We start from the raw sequence: 17,200 nt of genomic DNA on the forward strand, positions 1-17,200 counted from the left end.
AAAAATTACGGACTTTACAACAAAGAATGCACATCAAAATAATATACACTGCAAAGTCGTTGTACTTTTACTATGATAATCCTTGGAAACTTAGTTTACCACGACATCACTTGTAAAACTGCAAGGCAGAGAGAGAGAGCTTTGTAACATTTGCAATTTTACAAAGCTCTACCTTGCAGTTTTGAAAATGGTATCGTTTTCAACTGAGTTTCCAAGGATTTACCTTGTAGAAAAGTACGACAAAAATTTTTTTCACTGTTAAGTTATGTGTTCTCTAGAAAACAAAAGTATGTTTTTTATAGGTTAACGAATTAAACGTGTAATTAATAAGTTTTTGTCAATGTTTTGCTAATAAAGCATTAAGAGTTCGTGTTTAAAGTAATTTCCACAGGCTTTCCAGGCCATTGTCTGAAGTAGCTTGACTTCTGGGTCGTAGCCGTGTCCTTGGCGAATAATTCACCGACGTTTCGGTCAACATTGTAGTCGCCATCATCAGGGAGAAGTTACCTAGGTCCGGTCAGTAGTTAACTGCTCCCTGATGATGGCGACGGCAATGTCGACCGAAAAGTCGGTGAATTATTCGCCAAGGACACGGCTACAGCCCAGAAGCCAAGCTACTTCAGTAAACTCAGTATCCGAAGGTTTACGTAGATCTCCAGATGATTTGAAAACTGTGTCCTTTGTGAATTACAGTTGAACATTTTTAAGTGAGTCTTAACTTGTTCAGCTGTGGAGTATCTGAGCGACTGAGTGAGGAACCATCAAGCGACAACTCGCCGACTGGCGAAGAAGCGTGTTTCAAGCGCACGGCAGGGAAAACTGCCTCGTCACCCAAGTGCTGGACGGTGACTCGTCACGATCACAAGCACGTGTTTGGCGTCCTTGTATGGACGATACTGTCGTCCATGCCGCACACGCGTCGGTTCCGCGACCCAAGACAGCACCTGCGCATCTCAGTTTAGAAAGAAATGCGCGTAGGTGCGAATCTTAAACATCAGGTGCAGTGGCGGATCCAGAAGGAGGGGGGGGAGCACCAGGGGCAAGTGCCCCCCCCCCCTCCACCCACCCAAAAACCAGTTGTCTGCTACATTAATATTGCCGACAAAAATGATTGTTTCTGAAAACTATAAAATATTTTAATATAATTAGGGGAAAGTCCTCTAGAACCGGACGGCCTCTAGCATCGGACACATGAGTTCACGAAAATCCCGCTAGGTATCAGCATAATGCAGGGTGCGTCTTAAAGGTTCCTTCCAGTACACAAATGTTCCGGCAGAGTGTGTTAGTTCGTCGAGCTGTGACCACACTGTGAGCGTTTATGTGAATATCATTGTTTATGTTTCTACCCAAGTTAAGATTTGAAAGTGAACTACACGGAATTAGTTGAATGGATTGTGTCTAAACTGTGTTCAGGTAATTATTATAGTCTGAATAACATATTCATTGATTTTTAGTGGAAATCTAAAAGTGGTTATGTAATGGCGAGAATTAATTTGGTCGCATGCGGATCCGGTAGCACCGGACACTTAATGTCCTCTAGTATCGGACACACAATTAGCCAACAGGCCCTTTGTCCTGTAGTACCGGACACATACATAGGTACTCTATTTTCTGTATTAAGACACACAAATATAAGTGTTTTGTTTTCAGACACATATGTAACTTGTTTAAGGCTCGTTTATAAATTCCTGATTATTTTTGCAATAATGAGATTTGTGTTTAGTATGCATTAGCAACAATTTGCATGATTTACAAATGTTGGTTACGAGAGTGTCTCTAATTGTTTTGAAAAGTAGTTTTCGTTACATATTTTTGTTATTGAGTTTATAATTGTTACTTAAAGGAGTGGTACAATCTAATTATGAATGTATTATAATTTAAAATGCGTGTTGAAGACGTTACTAATAATTAGAAATTATAGCATTTATTTTTACTGTAGCTAGTAAGAGAAACCACATGCTAATTTTACACGGGCCTTTAATGTGTTCAGACATGAAATATGTTTTCTGTTTGCAGATTATATTAATTTCAATCATGTCGAAAGACAAAAATGATGCGAAAAGAAGAGGCAAATGGTCCGAAGACGATATGAAGCTGGCTGTAAACAATGTGTTGGCTAATAGTTTAAGTGTACGAGAAGCTGCAATAACTTTTAGTGTTCCAAAGAGCACTTTACAGGACAGATTAATGCGAATTAAAAGTGGAGGGGAAATTCAGATCTCACCAAAATTAGGCCGGTTTGAGAAGACATTTTCAGATAGTTACGAGGAACAACTAATCTCTCACATCAAACAGTTAGATGATATGCTTATGCCTCTCACCAGAAAAGAGTTCCTGAAGCTAGCGTATGATTTGGCTGCTGCTTTGAATCTGCCCCATAGGTTCAATAGAGAGAAAAAACTTGCAGGGAAAAACTTCGACTACGATTTCATGAAGAGTCATCCAGAATTGTCATTGAGAACTGCAGAATCTACCAGCATAATGCGAGCAGTGGGTTTTAATAAGCCTCAAGTTACTATATTTTATGACAAACTAGGTCAATTGTTCGATAAATATTCTTTCCCACCTTCCCGTATTTATAATGCGGATGAGACGGGAATATCTTCTGTCCATGAAAACAGCAAAGTGATTTCAGTGAAAGGAAAAAGACAAGTTGGGAAACTAACTTCTGGGGAGAGAGGTAGAAACGTAACATTAGTGTTCTGCATGAGTGCTACGGGGCACTTCATTCCACCTATGTTTATCTTTCCTCGACAAAAAATGAATCAAAGGCTTATGATTGGTGCTCCTGGTAAGAGCTTCGGAGTCGCTCAGCCAAATGGCTGGATGAATGCAGAACATTTTTTAGCATGGTTAAAACACTTTGCTAAGCACGCACATCCAACGGAGCAAAGTCCCACACTTCTCGTCCTCGACGGCCACTGCAGTCATAAGGAGCTGGACGTCATTGTGTATGCTAGATCGCAGCATATCCACATGCTATCAACACCTCCCCACACACTCATAGGCTGCAACCTCTCGACAGGTCATTCATGAAACCTTTTAAAGGGGCGTACGCAGAAGCATGTTCCGCATGGATGAGAAAGAACCCGAGACTGCGTATTAATGAATACGACATTGCAGAGTTGGCAAGTTCTGCCTACACCAAGGTCAGTCGTCTGGAGATTGCTCTGAAAGGATTGTCGTGTACAGGCATCCATCCATTCAACTCGGGTGTATTTTCAGATTTGGATTTTCTACCTTCCAAAATGACAGAAATGAAAAATCCGTCGACCAGCCAAGTAAATGGAATGTATGCCACACAGTCCAGTTCAGCACCATCCAACGTGGAACCAACTCCAGGTTCAAGTGGATTAGTCAAACCTTTGACTATTTTTGAAAAACTCTCACCTCTCCCAGATGCCAGCAAACGCAGGATTCAAAGTAGGAAAAGGAAGACGCAGAGAAGTGAAATTCTTACATCAACTCCATTTAAAGAAGCCCTGCAGGCTAAGCGCAATGAGACAGTTGAGAAGGAAACAAGAAAGCGTCTGAAGTACAAGAAATCATTCAAATTCGATGCCTTTGCAACATCATCACAGTCAAGTGTACAGGAAACCATCTGCATATTATGTGGGGAAAGTTTTGAAGAAGATTGGATCCAATGCTGTGTGTGTAAGGAATGGGCCCATGAAAACTGTGCAAGTGTTGAAGGAGCACCATTATTTTATAAATGTGACAGATGTGATAAACTTAAGAACATCGTCTAATTTTCTTTTGGGGGTATATTTTTACGCTGAATATTCTGTTAAATCAAGAAATATATTATTGACTTATTACACCATTTTCTTCTATTTATACACTCTTATTCTAAATTTTAATGACGTCGTGCAGTTTTGAAAACGGTTTTACATTAAAACAGCTAAGTTTTTATAACTTTATACTGCATAAAAAGCTCTAGCATAATATTTATATGTGTCCCCGAGATTTCGGAACACATTCAATGTATTATGAACCTGTATATATAAAGTACTTAAATTATGTACACAAATTTTTGACTAGTTTTTTAACTGTCCGACACTACCCGCAAATCTCGATAAATAAGAAAATAACTCAATAATTTTAACTCAGTGTTTTCACTAATTGCATTAGAGTTTTTGTTTATTGAATGAGTAATATTATTAAATATTTGTTCGAAGATATCTGGCATATAATACTTAATTTAAACACCTGTTAATTAAATTACTATAAACGAAAAATGTTAACTGTCCGGGGCTAGAGGACTTTCCCCTAATGAATTTCTTGTGGAATCATTAAATCTGGGGGTTAGGTGTTATGAGTGTGAGTAGATTAAATACAAATTTAGTAATTTTAAGACATTTTTTCTATGGCTATTCTGAAATCCTAGAGTGCCCCCTCCAAGGTGAACCTCTGGATCCGCCACTGATCAGGTGTGGAGTGGAGTGTTCGGCATTCTACTAATAAGTATCTACAGTTTGTTTCCTCAAGCAAAGACCAATAGCTTCAGATTAAATTTAGCTCGTTAGCCTTAGTCCATGGGCATGCACTCTATTGAGTGCTGCCTAGAGATCCTTGCAGTTAGATATGCATAGGGACCGGAAAAATTCGCGGAATCAATGACCTCTAGGATAGCTTCCATTATCCTCTGCAATTCTCAAGTAAACACGCGTGTTCATTGGGTACTGAATTTTGCGTCGTTTCCACTGGGTAGCTTGTGATTTGACGCTTCTTTGGTCGATAGTCTCTCATTGGCCCAGAGAGCTTCACTTAAACCGCGAGCCAATAGCAGAACCAGCAGAATTATACACATGTTTGAATTTCAGCCTATCACGAAATGAACCCGCGAATTTTTCAGGTCTCTAGATATGCAGTACCTGGTCCACTGGACTTTTGCCTCCTGCCTAGGGTATGTAAGATGACGATAAAATAACTACCTGCTAGATTTTGATACGGCTGTACAGCCTTGTTGTGTTGTTTTTAAACCTAAATTGTTTTTTCCACCAACATTCCACCCATTATATGTGGTATGTTAGTGTAGCCACCAAATTAACACTAAGTTTTTATTTATTTACTTTTTATTTTTATATTGATCTAGATATTTATTGTTATTTTTATATCTGTGTTTGATAATATTTATTTTTATTTATATATTATTTATTAAGTTTTTATTCTCCTTTGTTTTGTTGCTTTCCTGAGAGCTGGGAGGGGGTTGGTATCTATGCATGCTTGCCAGTGGGTCTTGATACTTACAGGAAGCAGTAACGATAAGACTCTTTATATTGGATGCAGTGTCAACCAATAAGATGAGGGCTTAATTTTATGCTCATAGAAGAAAAATTAAGGTTGAAATAGATGCAGACAGTCAGTTACGCAGTGAAATTGCAATTTTTTTATTAATTTTTTTTGTGGGAAACGTCTATAGTACCTTACCAACACGTGACCTATTCGTTTGACCAATCAGCTTCAACATGTGACGAAACGATATAAGTAGTTGCTTTACAAACCGAAATTAAAAATAACTTTCATTTTTCTTATGTGGGCAACCTACAGAAAAACATACGGCATACTCAACTATTTAAGCTTAAGTGAATTGCCTAATACAAGAAATTGTTCGCTAGCTGCCTATTTTGTGGTACGTAACATTGACGCATTGATTGTGATGTTTCACTCAGTAGCATAGAACTTAACTTGAAGTTGTTTCTTTATTCAATTAGAAATCCCTGTCGGGCCACTTTTGAATGTTCTGTGGATTCAATCAAAACTGCTTAGAAAAAAACACATTAGCCTATTTCATTTCATATACGTGTTCATTGTCAGAATATATTTCTCTAAACCCCGAACATAAAATATCAAGTCTCACCAGCGTGGAAAACAACATCCTTGCTCTTATATAGGCTCATGTCTTATTCAATATGTAGAGACCGGAAAAATTTTGGGATTCATTTCGTGATAGGCTGAAATTCAAACATGTGTACAATTCTGCTGGTTATGCTATTGGCTCCCAGTTTAACTGGAGCTCTCTGGGCCAATGAGAGACTATCGACCAAAGAAGTGTCGAATCACAAGCTACCCAGTGAAGACGCCTCACAATTTAGTACCCAATGAACACGCGTGTTTACTTGAGAAATGCAGAGGATAATGGAGGCTATCCTAGAGGTCATTGAATCCGCGAATTTTTCCGGTCCCTATCAATATGGCGAGCAGGAGGAAACAGATAATGTAACTACGCAGGTGTGATACAGAATACACAGACGTTCAGGAGCGGACCTTGCTCGCACGCACTGCGAAGATGGCAACATGACGGCACGAAAGCGAACTGGCCGGGGAGTGCGAAGTGGCCAATCAGACGCAAGACCGCTGTAAAGCCACGGATCCAATAAGCCGCCGAGAAAGCCACGGATACGACACAGTGTTCCACCAGGCCCTTTCGCTTCTACTAGAGTTTTGTTCTGTGACCTGCTGTCAGGAAGGAATATGTTTGTATTTATAGGGTTTGACCAAAATACGCTTGTGCATAGGGAGTGGAATAATTCGCTGATTCACTGACCTTCAGGATATATTACACAGTCCTCTGTACGCTCGGACAAATAACGCCAGTTCGTTGGTTGCTGACATGTGAGCAGTCTCAACTGGGTTGTCTGCAATTGGATAGGCTACTTCTTTGGTTGAGGGTTTCTCATTGGCTAAGAGCCCTCCAGGTAAGCAGTGAACCAATAGCGAAAGAAGCTCAAAAGTAATGTATTTGAATTTTAGCCTATCGGGTAATGAATCGCCGTAGAGACCTGCAATATTCGCGGATTCATTGACCTCTAGGATAGATTCCACAGTCCTTTAAATACTCGCGGAAATGACACTTGTTCATTGGCTACTGACGCGTGAGACGTCTCAACTAGGCTGTCCGTAATTCGGCACTTTCTTGGTTTAGTGTTTCCCATTGGCTCACAGTTCCCCGGATAAAATGTGGGCCAATCGCAGAAGCGGTACGAAGGTATAGTTGTTTTTATGCTAGCCTATCGCGAAATGAATCCGCGAATTTTGCATGTCTCTATGAATCGGCAATTTTTTTTTCCGGTCTCCAGTTGCACATAACATACACTTGAGATGGTTCTTATTATGTCATTATTATTTGATAAAGGAATTGTCACGGCTGTAGGAATCGCCAGATAAGCAACGTAGATTACGTTGTGATAGTTCAAGCTACATTTGTTATCGGAGTTGAGTCGCATCGACGAGTGGAGAGCATCGACGCCGGTGCAACGTACACCAGTGCGACGTGGCTCGACGCTGAAGATGCTTCCAGCAATTAGGGGCGAAACATGAGTTCACACAACCCCTGCAACGTGGCATTGCCTCGATAGCCAAGAACGTTTATCAAGCAATTGCGGCGGAAGACTGCAATGCACTTTATCCGATAATTGGTCTGTACTAGAGACCTGTAAAATTCGCGGATTCATTTCGCGATAGAATAGAGTCCAAATACTTTTGACATTATTTTGCTTCAGTGATTGGGCCACAGTTTATCTGAAGGACTCTGGGCCAATGAAAAATCTTTAACAGAAGAATTAGCGAATCACGATCATTCTAGTCAACAGGTGTTACGAGTCGGTAATCAATCAGCAGATTAATTTGCACGAGTGCATAGAGGATCATGGAGTCTTTCCTTTAGGGATTTAAAATAGTGAATTTTACAGGTCTCTAGTCTGTACCTTAAATATTTTTTTTTGTTTGACTCAGAATGGTCGCTAACCATATTATTTTCTGGGGATCCACAGCTGGGTAGCTTTTGCATAAAAATTAACTTCGTAGTCACAATTTTCAAATATTGCTTCATAAAAAAATTTTCATTCAGCAAAAATACAAATAGTGAATTTCGGTGAATTGGAGCGAGATTTACTGCGTGTGGCCTCCGGTAACTTTGATCCCCGACTCGGTTTTCGCTAATTTGACTCACGCCGAGCAGTTGGTATCGAACCCGCGACAAGCCGACGAGGACCCTTATCAGCTACAGTCCGTGTCACGTGAATTGTCTTAAAACTTACAGTTCTCGAACAATAGTATCTACAAACGGTACCCCTAACCCAACTATCACGCTTTAAAGAATCACATGTTGGTTTATGAAGTTGTTTACGAACTGCCCATAGCGCTAGAATGAGTAGGTACATAACGCCCGTCACTTTCAATTTATTGAGATAAGTTAGAACTAGGGGCATACAGCTTTCGCGAAAAGATTTCAAAACTAGATGAAAGTTAAAACACTGTAGCATAGTCTGTGTTTCGTGATTGGGTGAGTTTCTCCCAGGTACATATCGATTGTAACAATACAATCACAGTGATTCAGTGCGGAAGTAAATTCGTCCTGAGTGGCTCGGTCAAACAAGGCAACGACTTCTTACGCAAACATTCACCAATCACAAGGAAGAAACCACAGGTGCGGGTATACCTTGTTGCAGTCTAATAAGTGTTCAGATCTTTTCGCGAAAAATACCTGCCCCTAGCCATAACAAAGTAAATGTACTGGAAAGTACAACCTACTACATTAGTTGGAAGAAAATTCAGTAAATTTGAACGGACTAATCATGCAATGATTTTTTATTTGAATTTTATATTTATTATTAATTGAGTTTTTTATATTTTATTTTCACTTTTTACGTAAAAAAGTTATAATTTTCAAAAACTAATTTTTTTCGTTTTATATCAGGGTACATTAATTTTTTTTAATTCGTCTCAAATTAAGTTGATCTAATGTGTTATGTTTGATAATTAGGGGCAGGCATTTTTCGCGAATAACTCTGAACACCCATTAGACTGCAACAATGTATACCCGCACCAGCGGTTTCTTCTTTCTGATTGGCGACCGTATAGTGAGAGAAGTTGCCTTTTTTGACTGAGCCACTCAGGACGCGTTTTGCTTTCGCACTGAATTACTCTGATTGGTTTTGTATCAATCGACATGTGCCTGAAAGTAATTCACCCAATCACGAAACACAGACGGTGCTACAGTGTTTTAACTTATAACTAGGGGCATGCAGATTTCGCGAAAAGATTTCGAGACTAGATGGAAGTTAAAACACTATAGCATCGTCTGTGTTTCGTGATTGTGTGAGTTACTTTGAGGTGCATGTCGATTGTTACAACAACCAATCACACTAATTCAGTGTGGAAGCAAACTCGTCCTTAGTGGCTCGTGCAAACAAGGCAACGACTTCTCTCGCAGACGGCCGCCAATCACAAGGAAAGAAACCACAGGTGCGGGTATACCTTGTTGCAGTCTAATAAGTGTTCAGATCTTTTCGCGAAAAATGCCTGCCCCTACTTATAACTAGAGACCGGAAAAAATTCGCGGGTTCAATGACCTCCAGGATGAACTCTATAGTTCTACGTACACTCGGTCAAATGCCACCCACTCATTGGCTGCTGTCTTGTGAAACGTCCCAACGTAGCAGCCTGTGATTCGATAAAGCTTCGGTCGGGTGTTTCCCATTGGCCCAGAGACATCCAGGTAAGTTGTAAGCCAACAACAGAGGCAGCACTGAGGTATAACTATATGTATTTTAGCCTATCGCGAAATGATCTCGCGAATTTTTCCGGTCTCTAATTATAACTAGTCTCGGAATCTTTGCGCGAAATATGCATGGCCCTATTGATAATGAATGGTGTGAGACCACCACGGCGTGGCGCAGACTGTACCATGGAGGGCCTCGGCAGGAAACAAGCCTTGGGAAGGCAGTATCGATTGTCTCCCGGGGCGCAGAGCAGAGCAGAGCAGAGCACTCCACGCGTGCTGACTCCGGCTGCCCAGCTGGCGCGCGACTGTCGGGCCGCGCGGGTGACGCGGAGGCCTCTTCACCGCCAGCCACCGACCCTCGCTGGGGGAGGGCACCCTCGCCTGCTGGGGGTCGCCGTCGTCGCCCAGACACACACGGGACACAATCCCATAAGCAGCGCGCGTTATCAACACTGTGTTGCTAGGCTTCGACGATTACACGTTGTGTGTTTCCAAGTTACGACAGTTCTCAGTTGTGCGGTTCTATGTTATGATAGTTCATAATATTCAAAATTATCACAAATAGGTACCAGATATAAATAGGCTATAGTAATTAATTAAATAAATATCGATATTAATGACAGTGATCTATCAATATATAAACCAGCAGTAACAAGAGTCGACGAATGAACCAAGGAAGAAACAGGAGTATCTTCTAAGTGCCGAAGTTTCTAAGTTGTGATAGTTCTAACTTATGTCAGTACTAAGTAACGTAGATTTTTAAAGAGTTCTAAGTTATGACTGATCAAAGTAGTGTGTTTCTAAGTTATGTGAGGATCCCGTTTCCTTTGTCATATGTCTTTCACTGTTTCATGTTTTTTTACCCATGACTAGAGATTGGAAAAATTCCCGTATATATTTCGCGATAGGCTAAAATTCAATTGCACATTGTTAGAGACCCGCGAATTTCGCGGTTTTAATTATCTCCAGGATAGACTCCAATATCTTCTACACACTCGGGCAAATGCCAACTGTTCATTGGCTGTTTACTTGTGAATCGTCTCGACTGGGTGGCCTGTGATTCGACATTTCTATGATTGAGGGGCTCTAATTGGCCCTCAGTCCTCCAGATTAACAGTGAACCAATGACAGAAGCAGCACTAAGGTATAATTATTTGAATTTTAGCATAACACGAAATAAATCCGCGAAATTCACAGGTCTCTACACATTGCAGTTCACCTTCACACTCCTCTGTACACTCGGGCAAGTAACGCCAGTTCGTTATTGGTTGCTGACTTGTGAGCAGTCTCAACTGGCTCACTGTTCAGCCGGAGGGCTCTGGGCCAATAAGAAACCCTCAACCATAGAAGTATCCAGTTACAGACAACCCAGTTGAGACTGCTCGCAACATGTAATAACTAGAGACCTGCAAAATTCGCTGTTTCTATTTCCTTCAGGATGGACTGCACATACCCCTGTACACTCCAGCAAATAACGCAAGTTCATTGGCTGCCGACTTGTAAGTCGTCTCAGCTGGTTTGTCTGTGAATCGATCCTTCTTTGGTTGAGGGTTTATAACTGGTTGAGATTCGTCCAGATGAACAGTAAGCCAATAGCATAATTATCTAAGAGGTATATGTGTTTGAATTCTAGCCTATTACCGAAGGAATCCGCGAATTATACAGGTCTCTAGTAATAACAGTTTGCGGCCAAACAAAAGAAAACGCAGGTCTATCCAGGTGTATAATAAAGCCTGTGAGGATGCAAGAGTAGACGGCGGATGTTCTCAGGGTGGGCAGTGGGTTTCTCCACGCCAGTGGAAGACGAGGAATGTGCTCTGGTCCGCCCCACAGGTGGTTGTGCCGTTGTAGCCCGCAGCCGCCGGCAAACGGGGTTACGACACTTTAAAAAGTTCCCAGAACGGCGTTATCTCTGCGCCGCCTCTCCCCTCTCTTCACCGGTCCAGGAAGCCCCCCGCCCCTCCCCCACGGTAGAGCCAGAAACCATCTTCTTTTCTCTCGTGTCCCGCGCCCCCCACCCCCCCCCCCCCCCTGCCGCTCCCAAGGAGAACAGAGAGGAGCGCCAGAACATTAAAAAGGACGTAAAAGTTGTCATCGCTCTTTCCGCCCGCGGGGAAAAGATGAGAAACTTTGGTGGCGGGATGTGGCTTAACAAGCTCCGAGGGGGGGAGACGTCGGCTCACTTTTGTTCGGTTTTCTGCTCCAACTTCACTTTCGCTTTCTGGAAGTTAGCGTCGGGCTCATAACGCAAACAGATTCCAGCAAGCCTAAAGTTTATGGCTTCTTTATGCGTCAAAAACTACTTTAAAAAAAAATTGATTAAGTTACATTTTAAAGCCTTGATAAATACGGTTTGAATATCGATTATATTGTTGTTTCTCACGCTGTATGCTAGAATCGTTTTTCCTAAACACACAAAAACCTCTTTCGTGTGCTTTTTGGTCCACAACACATGACTTTCAGTCATTTGTAACTGGTTACACACGACTGGAACAACACTACTCATCCCTGATCATTATTGGCTCAGGGTCATTCAGGGCTTGTAAAGTGAACTACAGTTCAATCATCAAAGTGAAAATCAATTTTAATTCAATTCTGCTTTGCTCCCGAGTGGAATCTCGGAATCCTCCTGCCTTTAAATATAAAATGAATACTTTTCGTATATTTTAATCATGCATGGCATTATTTTAAAGAATTCTACGTTAAATTTTGTGTCTGAGTTCCGTATTATAACTTTATGAGTACACACGAATTTTCTCGTTTCCGAGGTTGGAGGTTCACACATCACTGAAAGACGCGCTCACAATTTTCTTAACGTAACTCTAACAATTCACCAGCGAAGGAAGGGTAAATGTTATACATATTTACATTATGTTAAAGAAGTGTGTTGCTGACATGCCGAGAGTAAGAGAGTAAGAGAAAAGAATAACTGAGTTACGACTTACAACTTAAGTGAGCTGGAAATATTGCAACGAAGCTGGAATACCTGCTGATGACTACAGTCATGAAGCAGCCACGGCATAAAAGGAGACACGTGACCTCGAAAAGAGCCTATTCGCTGTATTGGTAGAAGAGTAAAGTTAAAAACTAAATCTGCGGGTGAAACAAAAACTACTTTACAAACGGCGCTGTCGGTAACTCGGCAGACACTGTCTATGACTAGGGACCGGAAAAAATATGCGTAATCCTTTTGCGGTAAGATAAAATTCCAATACGTACACCTCCGTTATTGGCACACAGATGACAGAGAAAACTCTTGGCCAGTGAGACACCCTCAACCAAAACAGCGCCGAACCACAGGCTTCAGTTGAGACATCTCACCAGTCTGCAGTCAATGAACAATATGCAGTGTGCTGTGGAGTCTGTCCTAGAGGTAATTGAAACTGCGAATTTTCCCGGTTCCTATTTATAACAATGACAGACCGCTTGTAATCTGTGTTCAATTTAACCGCAGAGCACACCATTATCTTTGAAATATTTGTGCAATGGGAGTGCATGACTTGATGTAAGCTTTTGGACTTACGCCATTGCTAAGCACATGTAGGTATGTCTGTAGAAGAAAACTACAAAAAACCCAAAAGACAAAAACACAAATTAAGCAAAAAATTGCTGTTGCCAACACCACATAATATTCCATAACAGGAATATGGTCAACAAACAAAGAAAAACAAAGAAAAATGGACTAAGAAAACGAAAAAAGAAAAAAAAAGAATGATGACAGCACAAAAATATTTAACTCGAAATAAATTGTGTTTTTGTCTTTTGGGTTTTTTGTTGTTTTCTTCTACACACATTCATGTGCTTAGCAATGGCGTATGTCCAAAAGCTTACATCAAGTCACAGCACACTGCTAAAAAATTTTATCTTCAATTTACGAAGAACACTGATAAGAAATTATCCAAGGATCTTCGTAAAATTACGGCTATATTCGTAAATCTACGTACACTGACAGAAATTGTTAGTCTTTTTTTGGAACGAAACATGCAAATCGGTAAGTCGAAATACGGCGTAGTTTCTACGAAGATCCATAGTTATCTGAAATTACGAGGAACTTTGCGTTTGTTTGAGGTTAATTCTTGGTTATGCCTACTTGACTCTTTCACTAGTCATAAAGCTGACGTTATACTTCTTTAGGCGCGTTATTTAAAAAAATGATGAGAGCGAATTTTTACGATGCGCGTGAAAAATGCAGCATTTTTACAGTTTGAAAAAAGGCTACGCACAAAAAAAGCTACATCCAAATAAATATTATATATGGGTTTTTTAATCTTACACTTGAGTGATTGATATTGATTATTGGTCCATAAAATTGAATTATTTATTGTTATTATTAGTAATATAGTAGGCCTATGTGTTTATATTTTTAAAGTGTATTTAATAAGTCATGTTATGTCCTCTTATGTATAACATATTTGCATTATAAATTAAATAAATTATTATTTAATAAATAAATTAATTAATTAATCATGACATACATACAGAGCATATTTATTGATTTTCACTATTAATTAACATTCATCTTTATCATTTTACTAAATTACTTAAATTTATACACGTATTTATATTAATATTGAATACTTAGTATTTGTATTATATTTATTTGTTTTATTGAATTTATACTTTACCAACCGAATTTATAATATCACTCCGTCCTTTTATTATTTTATTTCTATTAATTATTTACATGTTAAATTAAAGTTCGTATTTCATCACGGCCAGTAATTATAACTTCCAACGCGCAAACATAAGTACACGGAACTTTTCTTTAAAATGTAGGTGCAGTTAAAGTGATTTTAAATTAATTATAATTTATTTATTGTACCTATTTGTTTTGTAAATAGATTCAGTAATATTAGTTTACAGTATGGATGTGCAATTTTGTATATTAATTGAATTAAAATTGTAATTATAGATTCGTGTTTGTGTGGGGACCAATAATTTATATACCTTCTCAAGAGACTACTTACGTCGGTGTTACAGATAACTATGTTGACGTCATAATGAATGACAACACTACTAAAACCTTCAAAGACGGCGATGAAGAGAAGATGCTAGATTTTTTTTTGACCCAAGTTCTACTGTTCACAGAACTACTAGAATTATATAAATTTTTATATGATATACCACGAATTATGTTCAGAACAACACATATCTATAAGCATTTATTGAGCACTAATCACTGAACAAATTTTAATTCAAAATTCCAACGTTTGTTGGCCAAATGCGTGTTCCTGCATCGATCAGTGCCAGTAAGTATGGATAACTGTAAAATTGACGTTATTCTCTTATGCCTTGCTAAACTCCAAACTCTTGTACAAAAACAAGTAAATGCACACATTGATATTGTTAATTGGTTGCTACGACATTTTACCATGTTATCTTCTTGTTTTTATGGGTGCGTGTCAAATGCCCACAACCCATTAATAAATGGTAAGTATACAGTCTAGCCTGTCTACAAATAAAAACGTAAATTTTGCAGATGTTCACCTATAAATGAAGGATTTTTTCAAGTATGAACAAAGCTTATCGAAACTTAATAAAAGGTCCAACTTTCCCGTGATATTTTCTACGTTCAAACTTTCCCGTGATATTTTCTACGTAGCCTACTACTAAATAAATTTATTTTTACTAGCAATAGTAAAATAATATCTGATGATTGCTGGATTATTTTACAGTTTGGTATTTATATTTTATGTCGTCTTATCAAAACACTAATATAAATAATAATAAAAACCTTTATGTAGAGACCCGGAAATTTAGCGGATTATTTTAGTCACAAGGGAGATTGCAAATATTTATTCCTTTGCATTTCTTTGACTATTTAGTCATGATTAGAAAGCCAAAAATTACGTGAATTCAATTCGCGTCAGGCTGAAATTCAAAGCCTTATGTTTGCTCTTCCAGCGTTAGCTTATCCATTGGCTGATTTATAATTGAGAACCTTTATGTTATTGCTTATTGATTAGAGACATGCAAAATTCGCGGATTCATTTCGCGATGGGGTAGCATCAAAACAACTATACCTTCGTACCGCTTCTGCGATTGGACCACATTTTATCCTGGGAACTGTGAGCCAATGGGTAACACTAAACCAAGAAATTGCCGAATTACGGACAACCTAGTTGAGACGTCTCACGCGTCAGTAGTCAATGAACAGGTGTCATTTCCGCGAGTATTTAAAGGAGTGTGGAGTCTATCCTAGAGGTCAATGAATCCGCGAATTTTGCAGGTCTCTAGTTATTGTTAATCGTTATTCCACCTGAATCGCTTACTTCTATCCAAGGTGGGATTCGTTGGCTCACAGTCGTAGAGGGGGAGTGTACAAATAACTGCGAAGCAATCATGAGAAACAGTGAAACAGTATTACGATTTGCGTTTTATTATGCAACCAAAATGAATGCACGAAGTTTATGTATTTCTAGTAATGATAATTTATGCACTCCCCTCTGTGACTGCATATCAGTGAGCTACCAAAAATCAGTACAGCGCCCAAATCATGTGGACCGCTCAAAAAAAGAGGAGGTATTATAGCAAGAAATCAACCAATACAGAAGCATTTAAGTAGGATAATGCATATTTCGCGAGAAAAGATTCCGAGACTAGCTGAAAGTTAAAACACTGTAGTATCGTCTGTGTCTCGCGATTGGGTGGAGTTTCTTTCAGGTCAATATCGATTGTTACAACACCAGTCACAGTGAGTCAGTGTGGAAGCAAACACATCCTGAGTGGCTCGGTCAAATAAGGCAACGACTTCTCTCGCAGGCGTCCGTCAATCACAAGTAATAAACCGCTGGTGTGAGTACAACTTGTTGCAGTCTAATAAGCGTTCAGGTTTATTCGCGAAAAAATGCCTGCTCCTACATATAATGGTAGAGAGTATGCATAGGACTGTTAATTACAGCCTAACAACAGATGAATCCGCGTAATTTACGTGTTTCTATCTATGTATACGAAATGAAGGCAACCCAGTTTCCTTATACACCGGGTCGTTACCACATCGCCGAAATACCACAACGCCGAACGTACAATAACGCCGAATACCATAACGCCAAATGCCAAATTGACCGTAACGCCGACAGCTAGAAAACTGCTGTGTACCACAACGCCGAAATACAGTAACGCCGAAAAATGTACCACAACCTAACCTAACCTATGTAGACTAGCCTAACCTAGCCTAACCTAACCTAACCTTACCTTACCTTACCTAACCTAACCATTTTGGCAATCCTGCAATGACATTTTTCGGCGTTGTGGTACGCAGCAGTTTTCTAGCGGTCGGCGTTGTAGTCAATTTGGCATTCACCGTTATGGTTTTCGGCGGTATTGTACGTTCGGCGTTGTGGTATTTCGGCGTTGTGGTATTTCGGCGTTGTGGTGCGTCCCCTTATACGCCTCCTCGTGATGCTTCGCGCGTGTGTAGCATACTCACGGTTCGGAGCGCAGCTGACCCCACCCAGCGTGTCGGCGTGCCGGGAATGCAGGCGTCTTATCGACCGCGCTGATAAGGTCCCTGGCGCGGCATCTGTAGGCTCGACGGCGCCGTGTCTTTCATGTGACGAGCGACTCTTTGGAACACGCTCTGCAGACGTGAGCGCGGGTGATCCTTAAAACATTTCTGTTTCTGGGTCCACTCTAGGTCGATCCAGTTGGTCGCAAGCTGCAATGCGAAATCTTCATACTCTCTCCTGTAATCAC

At 40.0% G+C, this 17,200-nt stretch overlaps 1 long non-coding RNA gene across 1 annotated transcript in view; it reads right to left on the reverse strand.

Moving 5' to 3' along the window:
* Nucleotides 1–16,970, reverse strand: part of LOC134535800 (uncharacterized) — a 31,951-nt gene extending 14,981 nt beyond the window's left edge. The window contains exon 1 of the long non-coding RNA XR_010075709.1: nt 16,935–16,970. This is a non-coding gene — a long non-coding RNA (uncharacterized LOC134535800). The remainder of the gene's footprint in view (nt 1–16,934) is intronic.
* Nucleotides 16,971–17,200: the final 230 nt, after the last annotated feature.

Source organism: Bacillus rossius, chromosome 10 (genome assembly GCF_032445375.1).
Source record: "Bacillus rossius redtenbacheri isolate Brsri chromosome 10, Brsri_v3, whole genome shotgun sequence".
NCBI classification, from domain to species: domain Eukaryota; kingdom Metazoa; phylum Arthropoda; class Insecta; order Phasmatodea; family Bacillidae; genus Bacillus; species Bacillus rossius.